Source organism: Astatotilapia calliptera, chromosome 19 (assembly GCF_964374335.1).
Source record: "Astatotilapia calliptera chromosome 19, fAstCal68.1, whole genome shotgun sequence".
Lineage (NCBI taxonomy): Eukaryota > Metazoa > Chordata > Actinopteri > Cichliformes > Cichlidae > Astatotilapia > Astatotilapia calliptera.
Genome location: NC_137440.1, coordinates 12,540,665 through 12,557,992, shown reverse-complemented (window position 1 = coordinate 12,557,992; position 17,328 = coordinate 12,540,665). Strand labels below are relative to the sequence as shown.

At 43.9% G+C, this 17,328-nt stretch overlaps 1 long non-coding RNA gene across 1 annotated transcript in view; it reads right to left on the bottom strand.

Annotated features, from left to right (window-relative positions):
- LOC113011925 (uncharacterized) overlaps positions 1-17,316 on the bottom strand; it is a 44,566-nt gene extending 27,250 nt beyond the window's left edge. The window contains exon 1 of the long non-coding RNA XR_013903565.1: positions 17,225-17,316. This is a non-coding gene — a long non-coding RNA (uncharacterized LOC113011925). The remainder of the gene's footprint in view (positions 1-17,224) is intronic.
- Positions 17,317-17,328: the final 12 nt, after the last annotated feature.

The window sequence follows — 17,328 nt, the reverse complement described above, 5'->3', positions numbered from 1 at the left end:
GCATGACAATTTGTGTTATTTCTTCTTTGACACTGTGTGCGCACGTGTTTTTTACTGCTGCCTGGAGTGGCGCTTTAATGCTTTAAATCTACACATTCTGAAAAGAAACACAGTGGCGCAAGTCCACCGTTTTTAACAATTTAACCCCTGTAGCACAGTGAAAGCTATGTGTAGCCTGAACTTTCAGCTCCACTGGGTAAATCCTTTTCATGGATCAATTTAGAAAATGGACCATTCTATTAATTTACTGCAGCACATGTATTGTGTCCAGTCAATCAGACTGTCACTACAGTCACACGGTTGCCAGATATTTCTGTGTCTCGTTGCGAGCATGAAGGCAATACAGTAGATATAATTACACTATTTTAATCACATACTCAGCAGTCATAATCAAATGGACAAATTACTAAGTGTGCGATTTTCCATTTGTCTCCACAGAATTGCACTAATAGAGGCTTTAAAGCTGGATATAATTATTTGCTTTTCATTTTGCATGGTTACATTATTCCACTTTATTTTGAGCCTTCTGTCAGTTAATAGTAGTAGTCGGCTGCCGGTCTTACCTCCTAGTCACTCATATTAAATAAAACATCGTATCTCACTCAATAAAAATCCAGTTCTTTGCTCATCCTCAGTTGGGTCACAATTTGGTCACCACTGAAAATCTAAAAATCACAGTAAATTAAAGATTTATTTTTTTTTACTGTATTTATTTCTGAGCCAGGTGCAAATACATGTGTGCATTCATTATTGCCTTCTTTCCAACACATATATCAATATAGATATTTATGCATGTCTATCAGATGGGGAGGAAGCTCTCTCTTTTTGAATTGTGTTTATTCTAAATCAGCACTTTTGCTTTTTTGTGCAGTAAATAAAACCTAAAGCAAAAATCATGGTGTTTTCAAAGGGCAAACCTATTATAGGTTACAATGTAACAGCAGATTTCAACTAAAAATCATTGGCCTGTCTTATTTGACTAGTAAAGATTCGCTTTTTATTACCGTGTGTTTACATACAACTATATCTGAAGAGCTAAAAGTTTTTTAATTACTTACAAATCAAATCTAGAGTAATAAGAAATTTAAATAAAGTTTGAATCTTACAAACAGCAGAAAAAATAATTTTTTTCTGATCAGAAACAGCGTATCCCGCACAGACTACCAGCCCCGTACAAATCTGAAGCAGGTGTTGCTGCTGTCAGCAGCCTGTCAATCTGCCACACTGTGATTGAGACATCAACCTAATCCATGTTTACACTGTCCTGCATGTGTCACGCCTAGCCGTTAACCACACAGAATTAGGCCGTGTTTGACACCTCCTGCAACCCACCACTTGAACCCATCATCGACTTCAGGCTCAAAGAGCAGTTCCGGTGCTCTGTAAGCAGTTACTGCATTGTCAAGGGCCCAGAAAGCAAAAATAAAGCAGGAGGCTATAAGGGGATTGGGGTGAGGGCGTGTGGGGGGGTGGAAGGAGAAACGATGGATGGCTATGGGTAAGTGCCACTCCTTGAATATCCTCTCCGGCTCCCTTCCCACTCTGCCCCTCTCCTTCTGTCCTTCATTCTCCTCATGTCTCTCCTCCTCCCATCTCTCCCCCATTCTCTCTATCTTCCTCTCCTTCCCTCTCTCTGTTGCTTACTCAGAGAAGCTGCCAGTGTTTGCTTCTCCTTATCCAGGTTTCTAATCCGCTGCCAGTGAAAGAGTCCACTAAATAGGTGCCGTCGAAAAAGGGGGAGAAGGACAGGCAGAACCATTAGAGGAGAGTTTATCGGAGTCGCTCAATCTGTTATCACGCCTGTCCCTCTGTCCCTCCCGCCAGCCGCCACCTCCCTTCCTTGTCACAGAGCTACTGATTATAGCCCCAACCAGTCCCCAAACACACACACGCACACACACACAGCCCACCTCTGCGTATATTTGCGCATGTCTGTTCAACAGCTTTGTTGGTGTGCCTTGCCATAAGTGAGCGCATATGTTATTGTGCACTGCTGCCTGTCAGTTTCTCCACCACCTGCAAATGGCTGCAGCAGAGAATAAATAAAAGCCCCCCTCTTTTCATCAAGGGTGTACTCTTGGTTAACTTCCTGTGCCTGATCACAAAGAGCCCGAGAAATAACATCAAATGTTGAGTATTTCGCTAGAAACCAGAGAGGAGACACCGAGTGTCCCTGAGGGCACTTTGAGGTGCGAAGCGGAGGTGCTCTAAAATATGCCTGCGCTGCTTTGTTGGCACGGGTGCCACTGGGACTGAGAGGGGAGGGCGAGAGTTTACCTAAAGGATAAATGTCAGAGGATCAGCTAAATTAGATCCTGCCTGTATTAAGACATCAACTGCTGCTGAAGTGTGTGGCGTATGTGTGTGCTCTGTGTGTGTGAGAGTCTGTTCCGGAGTGTGGACCTCTGCTCTCAGTCAGACTGCGGTCCAGGCTAAAATGGAGCTCAAAATTGAAGTGGCAGAATAAGCCGTTTCCTAGAGTTTCATCTAGTGTAGAACAAACCAGGAAGGAGGGACAGTCTTCCTCTCACGTGTTACGCCGTGCAGCAAGGAGAGAACAGATCGTTTCACCAATCGATAGGCGATCACTTCTCTCTATCAAGCCTGGCCAAAAACATTTAACGCCTAAATACCTGAAAACAGTCGGCTGAGACTCTTCAGCCTCTGATATAAAGTGCATCGGAGCTCCTTGACCAGTGTAGCTTCAGGCATCCTGTGCCTATCTTTGTTTGCCATTAAGGCTATACAAGTACACAGTGCAAGTAGCGCTGTGGCCCCTGTGTGCAAGACAGGAAACGGGTCGTCTCTTACACCCCAGGCCCTAAACACAGTACGCCGACTATAACGACACTCCTGGTGTGATGGGTGCCCCGCAGCACACCTCCGACTACCATATTTGTTCTTATATCCGAGGCTACCGAGAACACAGCCCGAGAAACATGCTGACTATCAATTTTATGTGGAAATACAGACGGGAAATGACTGCATTTGGATACGGCTCCTGTAGGTAATTTGCTGCGAAAACATTACAACAGGCTTTATTAGAGTTTGCGTTTCTCAAATTTGGATGTTTCCAGCTTGGTTTATGGGTAACCGGGAAAACGGCTGCTGCCGAGTGACATTTCTGCCACTCCGTCCATGTTCCGTCATTTAGAAGTAATGGCCGTGACCACTGCCTCCGTGTTTACATAGGAGTGGGCTCCCAGCACACAGCCTGTGACAAATTATAAAAGCCGGGCCTCTGTAGCCGGCCTGCATTTCATTAAACTTTAACTTCTCTTATCTGCAGCGACAGAGGATGGAATAATAAAGGCTGACAGGTATCTAAAGATGTATGTTTGGACTAGGGGACAGGAACAGCATGAGAGCCTTAGCCAGCTTTGTCACCAACGAAGGGACATATGTTGCGGGCTATAAAAACTGAAGGCAGATGTTGCTGTTTTACTGAAGCTGGGAGAGGTTGTAGACGCGGATGGTGCTTTGCACATATGTCCACCATGAATAGCTGTCTGCTTCCCGACCAGTGTTTCTGGCTGCTCGCGACACAAAAAAGAAAGAAAACAATTCCAGGTGTATTTTTTATCTGCTCAAACACAGTGAAAATATAGCATTCAGTAAAAACCAAAAAAAAAAAAAAGCCTTATCTGTTGCAGCCCCTCATTTAATATTTTATCTCTTTTTTTTGTTTGTTTTAGCAAAAATGTGTAACCAGAGGGAATATATGTGCAATATAAAGGGCAAAGTTCACATCAGGGAAAACCTGACATATCTAAACATCTAGAGATAGCAAAACTGCACAAATTTTATATAACAGCTATGCACTCATACAGGACTCATTTTGGAGAAAAGATGAACATACATTTTAAAAAATGACTGATTTTAAGATGTTTTTGACTACGCTGAATGAACGAGTCGAGGTGTGCTGTCAGTCATTATTAGCGAAAACAACGCGCCTCAGCCTTGCTTGTCTCTCTCTGGTTGTGTTTTTTCCCCACGCTCAGGCCTCTCTCAAATCCACTCTACACAAAAAGACCCCTCAGAAAAGAAACTTGGATCTCAGGCGTAAGTTGGATGAGGTTTATATCTCAAAAGGACAATGTGGCAAGGCCAACATTAAACCATGTTAAGATCTTCTGAGAGAAGCAGTTGATTGATTCCATAGAACCTTGTTCATCAAGGCCACCAGGTCTGAACCAAAGATATTTGGAATGTGAGGAAGAAAGAGGTAGTTACGGCAACAAAAAGCCGCTGAAGCGGCCTTTGTAAGTATCTGAAAGGACCTATCTGCAGCCTTCTAGGCTCTCCCGTTGAGCAGACGAAAGACTACCGCGTAAATAAAAGCCAAGGGTGAGCTCACAACTTTGCCCGCATGAATAAAAATGGCCACAATAACATTACAGATGCATACACAAATAAAGCCAGCCATTCATTTCCTTGTAATACTCGGCAGGCATTTTCTCTTTTATTCAGAGCTGCAGAAGTATACCGATTTCTTGCAGTTCAATTCATAATAAAAATATAAATTCATTTTCTCTCTCAAATTTGGTGTGTTAATGCTTTTTTCTCACCCTGTAATATCCAGTTTCAAGACTGACAAGGCTGTGCCGCCAATTTCGAGATGTTTTTTTTTTTTTAAACTCTCCATGAAAGGTTGTTTGTTTTGTGTGTGTGTGTGTGTTGATAGACAGCTGTGCAAATGCTGTGATAAGGTCAGAAATGGCCTTCCCTGTGGGTGGTGGTGGAGAGTATCCGCCAGCCTGAGGAGTGGACTAGGTGGCTGAGATAGCCTCCTCCTGCAGGCGAGTAGGTCTGGAGTGCTGCTGCTGCTCTCTCCCCCCAGCAGCCATGTCCTGCTGGAGTGAGCCCCTTCACCACAGCTTTGTCTGGGAAGAGAGTAGCCGAAAGGGCCCTCTGACACTGGACAAGACCCCTCAATATACAAGCGCCACCTCCACAGCCTCGTAAGCAATCTTGACTGCAAGCTCGCGCACACAGCACTAAGTCAGCATGCGCACGCACGTGTTTATCTGCTGTTTCGTTTGTGCGATTTTAGGTTTAACAGAGTGCCAAACTAAAACACAAACACGAGGCAGAGGCAAGAGCAGACCGCCACCTGCCCCGTTCGCGGCCTATCAAGCTTTCAATGTCCATTTCCAAGAAGAAAACCTCTGCATTCACTGCAAACCAGGGAAGAGAAAAGAAGCGAGATAGACTTGTATACTGCAGAGTAAGTTTTAAATAGTTCTTTATCTACAGTGGTTTTTTTGACTGTGTCCATGGAGGAAATAGAGATGTAATCAATAATGGACAGCCTTGAAAATGGCTGTAAACAGATGGCCTATTGAAAAGAAGCATGTTTTCACCTTCTTCCCTCCTATATTTGTGTTTTCTAATTTACAATCAAAAAAAGGAAGAAGTTTTCTCCATCGCCGAGCTTTTGCCCGCATTTGTTCCTGAAAAGAGATTGCAAATCTTCTATTCAATACCAGCGCACAATTGTCTTTCACGTTATCATAAATAATAAGCCACCTCCGCTCGTCTCTCAGCAGACATTTTCCCCACAGATAACTCACACCATGTGTCACAAGGCGTGACAAAGCCCACCGTGTGACATATGTAGACAAACGGAGAGAGAAAAAAAAGAATGAAGGAGGAGCGTGAAAGAGGAATGCAGTATAATGTATAGTGGTTTTGTCCAGGTAACCGTTGGCTTAAATGCAGCTGTGACACATTTGAAATTGGCCCTGGCCTGCCCACAAAGCCGGAAAGAGGCGCTGCAAGCACTAGCCAATCCATACTCTCCAGACACCTGCTCGGCTTGGAGAATCCTCAGATATTGACCTTCAATTCAGCCGGTATTCAGAGTTGATGAAAAGAGATAAGCACTCTAATCTGTCCGCCGTCTTCGCGCTCCCATCTATCGACTAACTGACACAGACTTATTTTAGCACTGCCTGCACGCTGACGCCACATGCCAGTGTGATACATAAACCTAATAGATGTTTATTTGAAAAAGGCTAATATGAAAATTGCTTCTAAAGACACATGAATCAATTTTCAAAACCAAACATAATTGGATATTCTGAGGCACTTATTAAATGTGAATTGGTCCGGGTCTTCTCGTCTGTCAGAGAAGTCTCTCCCTCCTCTTTGCTGTGTTTCCTTTTGTGACATGTTATTATGCTCCGTCTCCCTCGGTCAGTTGCCTGCCACGGGGGAAAAGCCTTTAAAATCTCAACGGACGAGTGTTAAACCAATGAGTGCATACGACGCCTGAGCTCTAATGGGCACGCGTGTTTGCGTGCACAACTACATTTACACGTTCTTATGTTCCGGTAGGTCCTTTTGTTACCCCTCCCGACGACACCCTACATTTTCACATGACAGTTGTAGGCTGGATGTTAGAGCCACTTGACAACGAGTAGAGGAGTAGGAGGAAGTGCTTACTGAGATCCTTTGTAGAGGACAGCGATGCCTACATGCTGGCGGTGTCACAAACCGGCCACGAAGGCGACCGCGCGGACAGAGGCGCGCGTTAATCGAAATGTGCAAAGATTACTGGAAAGATTCACGCACACCCGACTACACATGGCCACGCATCCCATATCAGAGAGCCATCCGGTCATTTTCATATTCATATTTACATGTATATGAGAGTCGGCGCATCCCAGGAATACAGATCTATTTAAATTTGGAATCCGTAAATACCCACCTCCGGAGAGCCAGGAGAGGCGGAGAGAGGGGAGGAAGAGGCCAGTATATTTATTTGAGTGACATTGTCTAAATTGAAGTTTGACACTCTTCACCACTCTAACCTTTATGCAAATGTGAAAACATCTATATGTGATGGACAGAATTCAATTAACTGAGATGACAGAAAATAATCTAGTGAACTGAATACATCATGCAGTTGAAAGGTAACATAATCATCCCGGTAGGAAAGGGTTGGAGGGTGGGTGGGGGTGTCGGCGCCAGAGAGACAGAGAGAGAAAGAGAAGGAGAGAGAGGGGGTGGAGGAATGGGAGGGAGGGCGCAGAGGAAGTAGAAGATAGAGCCCATTTCTCCGTCGTCTTATCGAATGGCACAAGCTCTATTTCTCCAAAGCGGAGTCTTCAGTCCACTAAACTCTTGATCTCAAATGAGAGACCCTGGAACACTGTTGCTAAGCAATTAGGGGGGCTTATTGAGCCGCTGATTCTCGCCGCTCAGTGTCCATCATTACAATTTCTCCTCACCTCATAGACTTCCATACTGATGAACAGCAGCCAGCGCCCAGTGGCCGCACACAAGAAAATGGGCTCCTCCGGCAAGGCTGCAAATTACACCGCCTGCACGCCACCGCCCTCATTTCACCCGATACTGCCCCAAAACAACTGTTGCTGCCTGGACCCCGGAGGTGTGTTTGGTTGAGAAAGAGTGAGAGAAAACGCAATCTGCAAGCACAGAGTGCTTCCTTTTCACTCCTATTCCACATTAAAAACCCAAAAATCACACGTCTAAAATGATTGAAATCGCATCAGAATTTGCATGGATAGCTCACATAAACAACCCATATTATCTAACAATTAGCTCTCACAATAGAAATCAGTGCAGTGAGCAAGCAGAGGGAGGGAGTAAGCAAAGAAACCGCCAGCACTTTGGCGAGCTGTCGGCCAGATGGGGGCACCCTTAACCAAGTTATGAGAAATCATGCTACATTAGAGGGGGCAGATTGCCACAGTAAAACAAGCATGTGCAGAGGACCGGGGATGTTTGTGGCTGTACTTCAAACTATTCACAACAACATATGGGATGCCACAATGAGCACCTACACATATTTAACTCAAGAGGAAACGTTGTCCAAAAAAACTCAACGTGCCATCAATTCAGAATCCCGTTTCTTCTCTAAGTTTTTATAATAGTATGCTAATATGCACCAAAACACATTTTCAGTGTATTTTCTCTGTGGTGGTGTGCCGAGTGACGACACTAGGTGGCTCTGTGCACTGCTCGTGGTCCTGAAGAGCCTCTCGGTTATACTGGATTGCTTCTGTGTTTGCATGCTGCTTATTTTTACAAAAGCTTGTGTCCTCACATAAATTTGAAATGAACTGGAACAAAAAATACACAGTGATTATGTGCTGTCTAGAGTACAGTGCATTTATTCATTTCAGTAAATAACAATGTAGCGGTGAGACAGGAAGCGTGCAAGTTGAAAATCTCAGATAAATACAAATTTCCATCTTTTACACGTGTCTAGAAAGCCGCACCACAAACTGCCGCCGTAATGGATGGTTAAGTGACTCCTCACCAGATCTCTTACATATAATATAAGTTCCATTAGCCCGGAAATGGCTACTGTATGGCATTTAATTAAATATAGCCTTTCAAAGAAACCCACGGCAAGCAATTTAGAGTGTGGTAATATTTGAAGCTTGTGTGAGGTTACTAGTGCTTTTAACTACTGCACCCACTGCACTGACTGTTAATTAACATATTTAGAATGAAGTAGATTTGCCATGCACTAATCATTCTCTAATTCACTAAGAACTGTAGCCTTTCAAACACTGGACAGCAATCAGTGTGCCCGGCCTAAACATTACATAATCTGTAATTATGTTTCCCTGAAAGGAGAAATATATAAATAAGGGTTTGTGAATTAGCAGAAGCCCGTTGATGTGATTGGTTAATGGATGCCTTTAGGTGTTGTGAAGTCTAGGTCTGTTTGCCATAAAGCGAAATACACTTTGTGACCTAAAATAGACACATTCACGAGGATGTTAGAGAGGGAGAGTCAGAAGACGGCGAGTGCTCTCAAGTGCTTTCAGCTAGTCTCAATACTTCCTGGAATGATTTATTAACCGCATGCAAACTGCGATCTCCATATGGACTAATAAGGAACGCATGAGAAATATCTGAGAAATATCACTGATGCAGCACTAGAACCACCTCACCCTGTATGGTGCAAGGGGTGGGCCTGTCCCAGAGGCACCGGTGCACAATGGGTAATGTTTTGACTCCTCAGGTATAATGAGTGAGCTGTGGCTCAGCTGCTGAGAGAGAGAGTGGCAGCACTCCAGCTCTGACCCCCTTCTAATCCCGGGAAACCCATCCTGGGCCGACTGCTGCCTCGCTTGCAGCTTTAGGGTTTGAGGAGCGAATTGACAAGACTGTTGCTGCTCGGTCTCAGAGAGGACCAGGAGATTCCATGTACCTGTGCCCATTAGCAGTTTAAACATCGGCCTTACTCTTGACTGTCCTACACAGCTATCATTCTCTCGTCTCTCACAGCTCTTACGGGATCACTAAGAATAAATGAGATCTTTGCTAACAGATTTCATTTTACAGTTAAAACAAGCCCCCTTGGTTTGTTACATGCAATCTTTACCCAGCATATAAAGCTGCACAACAGCAGAAAGATTTAGCCCTTTTTATCTCTCAGCATTTCTCATCTGTGGCAGAATTAGCCATGCAAACCGAGGCTGTGAAATCAGAAAATGTAAAGTCAAACTTCACAGCAGGAAGGCAATCAGCGTATGTTTTGCTCATGACCTGGGCAGACAAAAGCTAAAGCAAAGCTGCTCGGCATTATTAATTATTTGTGCAGAAGTAGTTAGTTGTTATCAAGACTTTGGTGACATGAAACTTAGGTGCTGTGAGGATCAAACGTGCACATATTCTGATTGAAAAAGGACCAATAAGCAGAAAACTTTCTGGGGGCTGAGATTTATGTATTTTTTAACATCGCATTACTTCCATCCCCGAGGCCTGCGGTTCCATCACATACACATTAGGGGAAGATCACACAGCATGCAGGCAGGCCTCTGCTGTACTGGCTGTTGTCAGGTGACTCTCTCTGCAGCTTCGGCGGCGGCAGATCCCAGCAGGGGACATTGCTGATTGCTGACCACGCACACAACAATATCGCCTGTGAACCCATTGCTCTGTGGCCGCCCCGGCTTTGATGCGACATCTAATTGGCCGAGATGAACTGTTGCTGTGGCAGCTTGAGACCCGGCTTCACTGTAAGCCAGTCCACAGTCGCTGTCTGCATTTAATTAGGTCCCCTCTGCCTCTTGTGTGTGTGCGGACTGCATGTGTACGTGCGCAAAGTATATCGATATGTACATCTGACTTTGTGTTTTCAACCCCTTCTCTGCATCTGTGTGTACATGCACTTGTTTGTAGCATTAAAAAATATCAATTTACTATTTGCTGTCACCAAGCAGACAGGTGCAATTGTGATTTCACAACAAAAGGAGGTGCATCCTTTTAGAGCCTGATGTGATTACTGTATGGAAGATTTAGGATGGAGAGGTTTGGGGCTTTATCGCCTGGTGGTTTGTTTTCTCAGTTATTAACGTAGCTTGCAGTACTAGTGATCGGGTTGGACATTGACAGGGTGCAGTCGAGCAGAAGAAAGAGTGAAGGGTGTCATAGCGGTTTGTTTTCACAGACCCTTCACTTCTCAGCGTTTGGTGATGGGTCTGGAGCCTGTTGTCACCACAGAGAGGCTGTGTGTGAGTGGCGCTTTGTTTAACTTCCTCTCAGTGCTGGAGAAACCAGCAGGGCCTGGTAATGAGTCTGCAAACAGGACTCACGAGGAAAAGAAGCACGTTCCTCTTTGCTAATTGCACAGCGAGAAAGCAACGTGTTACGTAGTTTAGCACAAGACGTTTATGGCCGTGTGCTGCGATTTATCGTGAAAAATTACGAGAGCACGTAAAGCGCTTATACCTAACAGCTAGAAATTCGTGTTACACACCGGCAGACATTTTCATGTTAAAAACAAGGGCAATTTCAGAAAGTGAGTTGCTTTGTTTATTTGCATAAAATTGAAGAAAAAACACAAAGTATCATGAGTCTCAGCTTGTGCTAAACTCACCAGTGCACAATAACTGATTATGGCAAATTACTATCCCTGTACGAGCTCCCGAGAATCTGCTCTCCGTGCTGTATGCAGCCCTGAAGCAGGGGAAGAGAAATTGTTCCACCCAAGTACCATAAAAACAGATTGGAAGCTCGGCACTGTGAATTAGCTGCACAGGAAGCCCCCTAAACCCCCTGTTTTATTCATGAGCATGAAGGCTATCGGAGTCTAAGAAACCCCTGTGGTTTTGCCCGCCACATCAAGGTTGCATGCCGCGTCCATGGAAGGTTGCATTTTATTTTTTTTTAAACATGCCACGCTGACGCCACAGTAAAAAGCATTAGAGATTAACTGCTGCTGTCATTTGAAAGTATATAAACACGCGCTCCACTCTTCAGTCTAATGCATAAAGCCGCGCTGAAAGATTTTAATGAGCAAACTTTCATTCAACTCATGAAATCCTGCTCAAAATGTCCCCAAGTTACATTTTGGGCTTCACAGCTTTGTTTGGGCAACAAGGAGAAAACGAAGTGAAGGAGGGGAGTGGAGAAACTTTGCGCAACTGTTGAGGAAATGCATTGTTGCTGGTAATCCTTTGGAAATTGAAACAGGGAGAGGCGGTGGCTCCCAGGGGAGACTGATACAGTGGACACACATACAGTACGGTACCAAAGCACGACGGAGCCTGAGGAGGTGGAGGCAGCCATAGGGGCTACGCTGAATTGGGGCCAAGCGAAAGGAAGGTGAATAGGCCACATCTGCCAAAACTGCAGAGGAGGGTGTGAGGGGGAAAAAAAGGAACTTGTTCAACTTAGCAGTGCCTCATGCAGACTAGTTTAGCATGTAATTATGACAATACTTGAATCCCCACTTCAGTTTAATGTGATGGCACAAACAGAACCTAAAAATATGACAACATGCACACATGCATTCAAATTCACAATAAGGCGGTCGCTATAATAAATCCATGGCTGTTTGTGACTTTATTTTGAAAAACAGACAGGAAGGCTATGTAAACAGAATACACTTATACATTATATCTAAGCGATGTTTACACCCACGTGCTTGTCACAAATAAGGTTCTCTAGCCAGACTGCAAAGCCTGAAAAACAGGATTTTAAATTGCCTTTAACAAGCACAGAATCAGATGTAAACAACTTGCTTTAGCAATGAGCGGGGAATTAATTTGTCTATTATGCTAATGAACAAGCAATAATAAAGAAGTTGCTACTATGACAAGAAGAACCCAGCGGAAGGCCATTTATGGCATTTCCTTTTTGAAATCTCCTCGAAACCTATTAGATGTTTCTCACAGCGTCAGGCCAGAGTATATGTAAAATTCAGAGCCATGTGTCCTTGTTTACTTGGTTTGTCAGGGCGCCAGCATTTCCTAATTGTCCTCTCTGAATTTAGCAACTTGGTCTCTTGTCATTACGGTGGCACTGAAGTCCTAATGAGTGGAATTGTTATCTGAAAGATGGCCCCCTTTTTCCCTGCTGCGAAAGCACATTAGATCCAGACAGCTCATTTCCATTCCCCCTGTCATCTCTCTAGAAATGACGTGCAGTGCTTGAAACTGTTTATTTCCAAATTCAGACCTCCTCCGCGGCAGCCATCGGCTTCAATTACCAGTTTTTCCTGAGCAGAGCCATCAGGCAGCCTGACACTGAGGTCCAACCTAATTCCCACCTTCTCCAAAGTCAAGAGCATAATGTGCAGATAAAAAAGGTGGAAAATAGCCTGCCGCTCATTAGCATGCAGCGCCTGTCTGTTCATTTGCTTGCTGCGAATGAAAGTTCTGACACTCAGCGCCTTGTGCAATACGAGAATAGTCCTCTTCAGACTGCCTCGTGTCCTTACTGCCACGGAAAGGTCATCGCAGAGGTCTGCGCTCGCCAACCTGGCTGACTGCTCTTCACTGGCCCACCTGGGAGAGGGGTTAGCTGGGGGTATTGATTCAGGGAGAACCTCATTACCTGCTGAATCAACATATTATTGCCATGTTTCACCCAGCCGATTGTTTACAAGTGTCTTTAGTGCGGGCAAAAGCCTGCTCTGGTGGGCCATGACCGCATTCATTAGTCCCTGACCCTGGTGATTATGTGTTATCTGATACGCTGCTGTCTGGCTTGGCCGCATGAGCAGGGCCACTGGCCTGCATTGGCCTGGGCCCATTACAACCCCTCTCTTTTTCCACTCTCTGCTATTCTCTCCCCCTCCATCCCTCTTTCCCTCTGTCTGTGCTCCCTATGAATGTATCCATTAGCCTGGCGATGTGTAAATTGTTTTCACCTGCACCACGGGCAGATGGGGAGCAGTGTCTCTGTCGTGCTTTCCTATGCATGAGCTTTCTAATCAGAGAAAGGCGATTCCCTTGTTTCTTCCCAGAACAAGGTGCGCTTACGTGAGCGTGCACACATACATTACATACACACAGCACCGCAGCCGTGTGCTCGCACTCACAATTTGCAATCAATATGCATGCTGTGTAGTGGGGATATTGGTGCAGTGGTAGCGGTGACAGGGTTCATTACAGGAGCTCACCTTACAACACTGTGATGGCTTAATACTGAGGAGAGGGCCTGGGCCCTGGGCTGATCCTTGCTGCTGCCATTCCCAATTTCAGGTTGAATTGAAGGATAATTTGACCTGGAAGACTAAACCCACACAAGCGCAATGACTTCCAATTGCAGTGTCAACTGAGTGTGACCTACAGAACTGACAGGAGAGGATGTCCCTCACGCAAACAAATAAAGCATTTTCTAATGCCTTAATGTGGATGTGACATGTGCCCCGTGGGCCTCTCCAGGAGGATTGGGTCAAATGGGCCATCCAGGACTGGATTGGCTCTTCGGGTATAGGGAAGAGGCGCTCATTTACTCAACTGTCTCTTCTCAGGTCTACTGTTCCTTCAATGAAAAAGTTACCGATCATATTAAAAAACAACTGCTTCTTGTGAAACAGTGGCAACATCCTTTCAAGCAGAACATTTTTAAGAAAGATCAGTGTTTCTGCACTTAAGCTGCATAACATGAAAAATGATCTTCCAAATGCTTTAAAGATAATAAACCCTGTTTTGGAATATAAACTGAATAACAGAAACTATGCCAAACAGAACTAATAACATAAATGTTGAAGTACAAACGAGGTGTTTGAAGAGGTTTCAGAACCTTTTCTGAGCCTTGCAGGGGAATACCTATAATCAGTGTAATTAATTCAAAACCTCAGTAAGCATGACACAAACAGTGAGACAAGACAAGCTATCTGGTTTTATTCACCACTCAGCAGCTGGTTCACTAGCACCAAACCTAAGCTAGCAAACATGGGGCAAAAGAGGGCACTGTTGTAACAAGGCAAGGCATCAGCATTACCAACCAGCACAACGACATAATAGCAAACATCAAGTCCTGACTGTCAGCCATCTGACCTAAACAGCCCAGCCCACATGAATCTCTTCATCTGATAACCACACACACACTGCCCCCGCTTGCCGCCGTGTGCCACACCGCTGCTCCTATCAGCTGTCGGTCAAACTCTAGACTAAAAGACTCTTGTCAAACTGTGAGATGATCCTCTCCTTCCTGTCTCTGTCGCCCCCAGTGACTGCAAACATGTGAAAATGACAGACAAGAGTCTGGGTGACAAGAAAAAGAATAAAAGTATAAACAACACGGAGAATGAATCCACTCTGCAAAATACAACATCACAAGGCCTACATGTGCTAACAACAACAAGCCACTGTCATTAGAGCTTGGAGTCTTTGTTCAAAACCACAATGAAGCATTGTGCTCTCAGACAGCACTCGAGACTGCCCTGATGTTTATTCAGATAACCACCAAGTGGAGCAACGTGGTGAATCTGATCTCCTCGCTAAAACTCAGTAACAGAATAGACAATATCCACAGAGCCGAAAAAAGAAAAAGTTTAAAGCAAGAACTCAGCATGTGAAAAAAGTTGCACAATGTATTAACGCGGCTTAGCGCACCCTCTTAGCGTTCAATTTCTTCTCAAGTTGCAACCGAAAAGGTAAGCATTGGAAACTAGTTCCCCTCCATCCCATTCCATTTTGTCAGCTTTCTTTTCCATGAAATTATAAAAGGGATTTGTTGCAGCTTTTCATCCACTTGATAGCACTTAACTAATTGCTGTCCTCTCATAGACAAAAACGTACTTGCAAAATATCGACACACAAATAAACTGCACGCGGGCACACGCACAACACATAAAGATCTGTCTGTGATATTTTGTATCCTTTTCAAATTTAATCAGGCCTGATTTTGAACAGATACTACTAATATCATCCTCCGGACACGTTTAATCTTTTTAATATACCTTTGTGAAAATAAAACTATACCTGTGCCAACCACAAGAGCCTGCTTTTTGAAATGATTATAAAAACCCGGTCAAATCTCTTTCACTGCTGGTATCAGCCAATTATAGAAACAAGTGACCATTGAATTAACACGTGGAACTTGAAAGCTTTTGCACTCTGGTGCAGAATGCTCTCTGGAAAAAAATATGTCAGACCTTAATTTGTAATTTCACAGGGAGTCAGCTGAGTTGTGGGCTTTTGCAGAACGGAGGCACTGCACATGTTCAAATGTGCTGATCAATGTCACAGTTCTTTCTGAATATTTTTAAATGCTACCCGCACAGAGCTGTGAATGAATAACAAATGTTCCGACAAAGTTCATTTTAAACTTGCCACAATAGGAAACTTCAGTGGATTTTTTTTTGCCGCAGATGAGAGTTGAGGATTTGCATTAACCCCAAACACTGCTTCAGTATCTAAGTGATAGTGAAAGGAGTGAAGGGAGAGCCATTAAAACCAGAGCTGTGGAAGAACAGCCACAAAAGACAGATAAACCCAACACCACAGAGAGGTGAGCCAACTGTCTTGCACAAGGAAAGGAAAAAGGGGAGGGAATGGAGAAGATAATTTAGCATTTGTGTAAGCTGTTTATCAAATTATTAACTGCACAGATGTTTCTGACTAGCTGGGGGGGCTGAACATGGGCTCTGCCAGGCAGGGGGAACAAAGGTCTGAAGGATTCGACGGAGATGTGCACTGAATATCAATTTAATTTACTTGCTGTTAATTCTCATGCAAATTGTGACCTCTGTTAGGGCATATCAATGGCCATACAGATTGTATGTTTGCACAGGAGCAACAGAGAAAGCCAGTGTGGAGACACTGTATAAAACTACAAAGAGTAAAAGTAAACTATATTTTCTCGGACCCTTCATGCAGTAAGATTTGAAAAATGGCACCTTTTTGTTTACATTGATAAGCACTTGTTAAAACTATTACTACTTTATCAAAATAATGGTTTTATTGTTGCAGCATTTTGGACTATATACTTTTTTCCTAACTAGGAAATAAGTATACTGTGGATAATTCACTGTAAAGCTAATGTTGTTTAAGAGATATGTGGAAAGGAATGCATTATAGATGAGAAAACGGGAAATCTGAATTTATTCAGTGCACCTGTTATTTCATAACTCACCTGGATGAATTAAGTAAAAAGTTCAGTTCAGAGTTTTCACATCAATTTGGTGTGCGATCTAACACGGGGGCCTAGTATATCTGGATATTACAAAGATATTAAACAGTGGTCGCAAATGTAGTCTGCATTGGGAGGCCACAATCTGCTGAAAATAATCACAAATGCATGTATGACATCCAACAAAGACTGATCACAGGCATCAACCTTGGCTGAGCTCAGCTGGAACGGCAGTGCTGCAAGTCTCATTTTCTTCATCACCTCCAAAGCACTGCCTTCCAGCTCTCCACGGCACAAACAAAAAGCCTGGCAACAATATCAATTATACATGCAGGAGGCAAACAAGGGGATTTATTTCACAACAAATAGCCTCATAGAGAGATACTGAATGGGGTAGATTAGCATTAGAAAAGAACAACAAAACTCCCCAGTTCAACAGATAAAGAGCAGTTTGATGGGACTGGAATTGGGGAAATTGGCTGATTAGGGTGTGCATTTGAAGGAGCAGTCAATTTCAGTATCCCAGCAAGGACATGTAGTGCTGTCGCTTTGAGAAAATGACTCAGTCAAAACATGACATTCTGAGAAATGTCAGCGATGAACCTTGATAATGCAAGACAACATCTGGGGATGATGCACAGCAACCATCAGAGAAAATCAGACATCAGTGTGTGTGTGACAGAGCAAGGGAAGCTTATCAAATAAAAGTCAGACGTTTGATGGCTGGTATCTAGCCCAGGCGGGTTAGAAACTCTGATAAATAAACAGAAATGACATTTAAACACCTTTACGAACATCTGTGCGTCTTTCTAAATAAAGGGGATTTACGTTCGGGCAAATACTCCAAATACGCTGAAAAACAAATTCTTACCCAACATTTAGTCGATTTTTTTTCTTTCATTATTACTCTCGGATTTAATTCGTGCACGTCTCCGTGCTCCAACCACGTGTTCTCTGTGTTTATCCGCAAGGCTT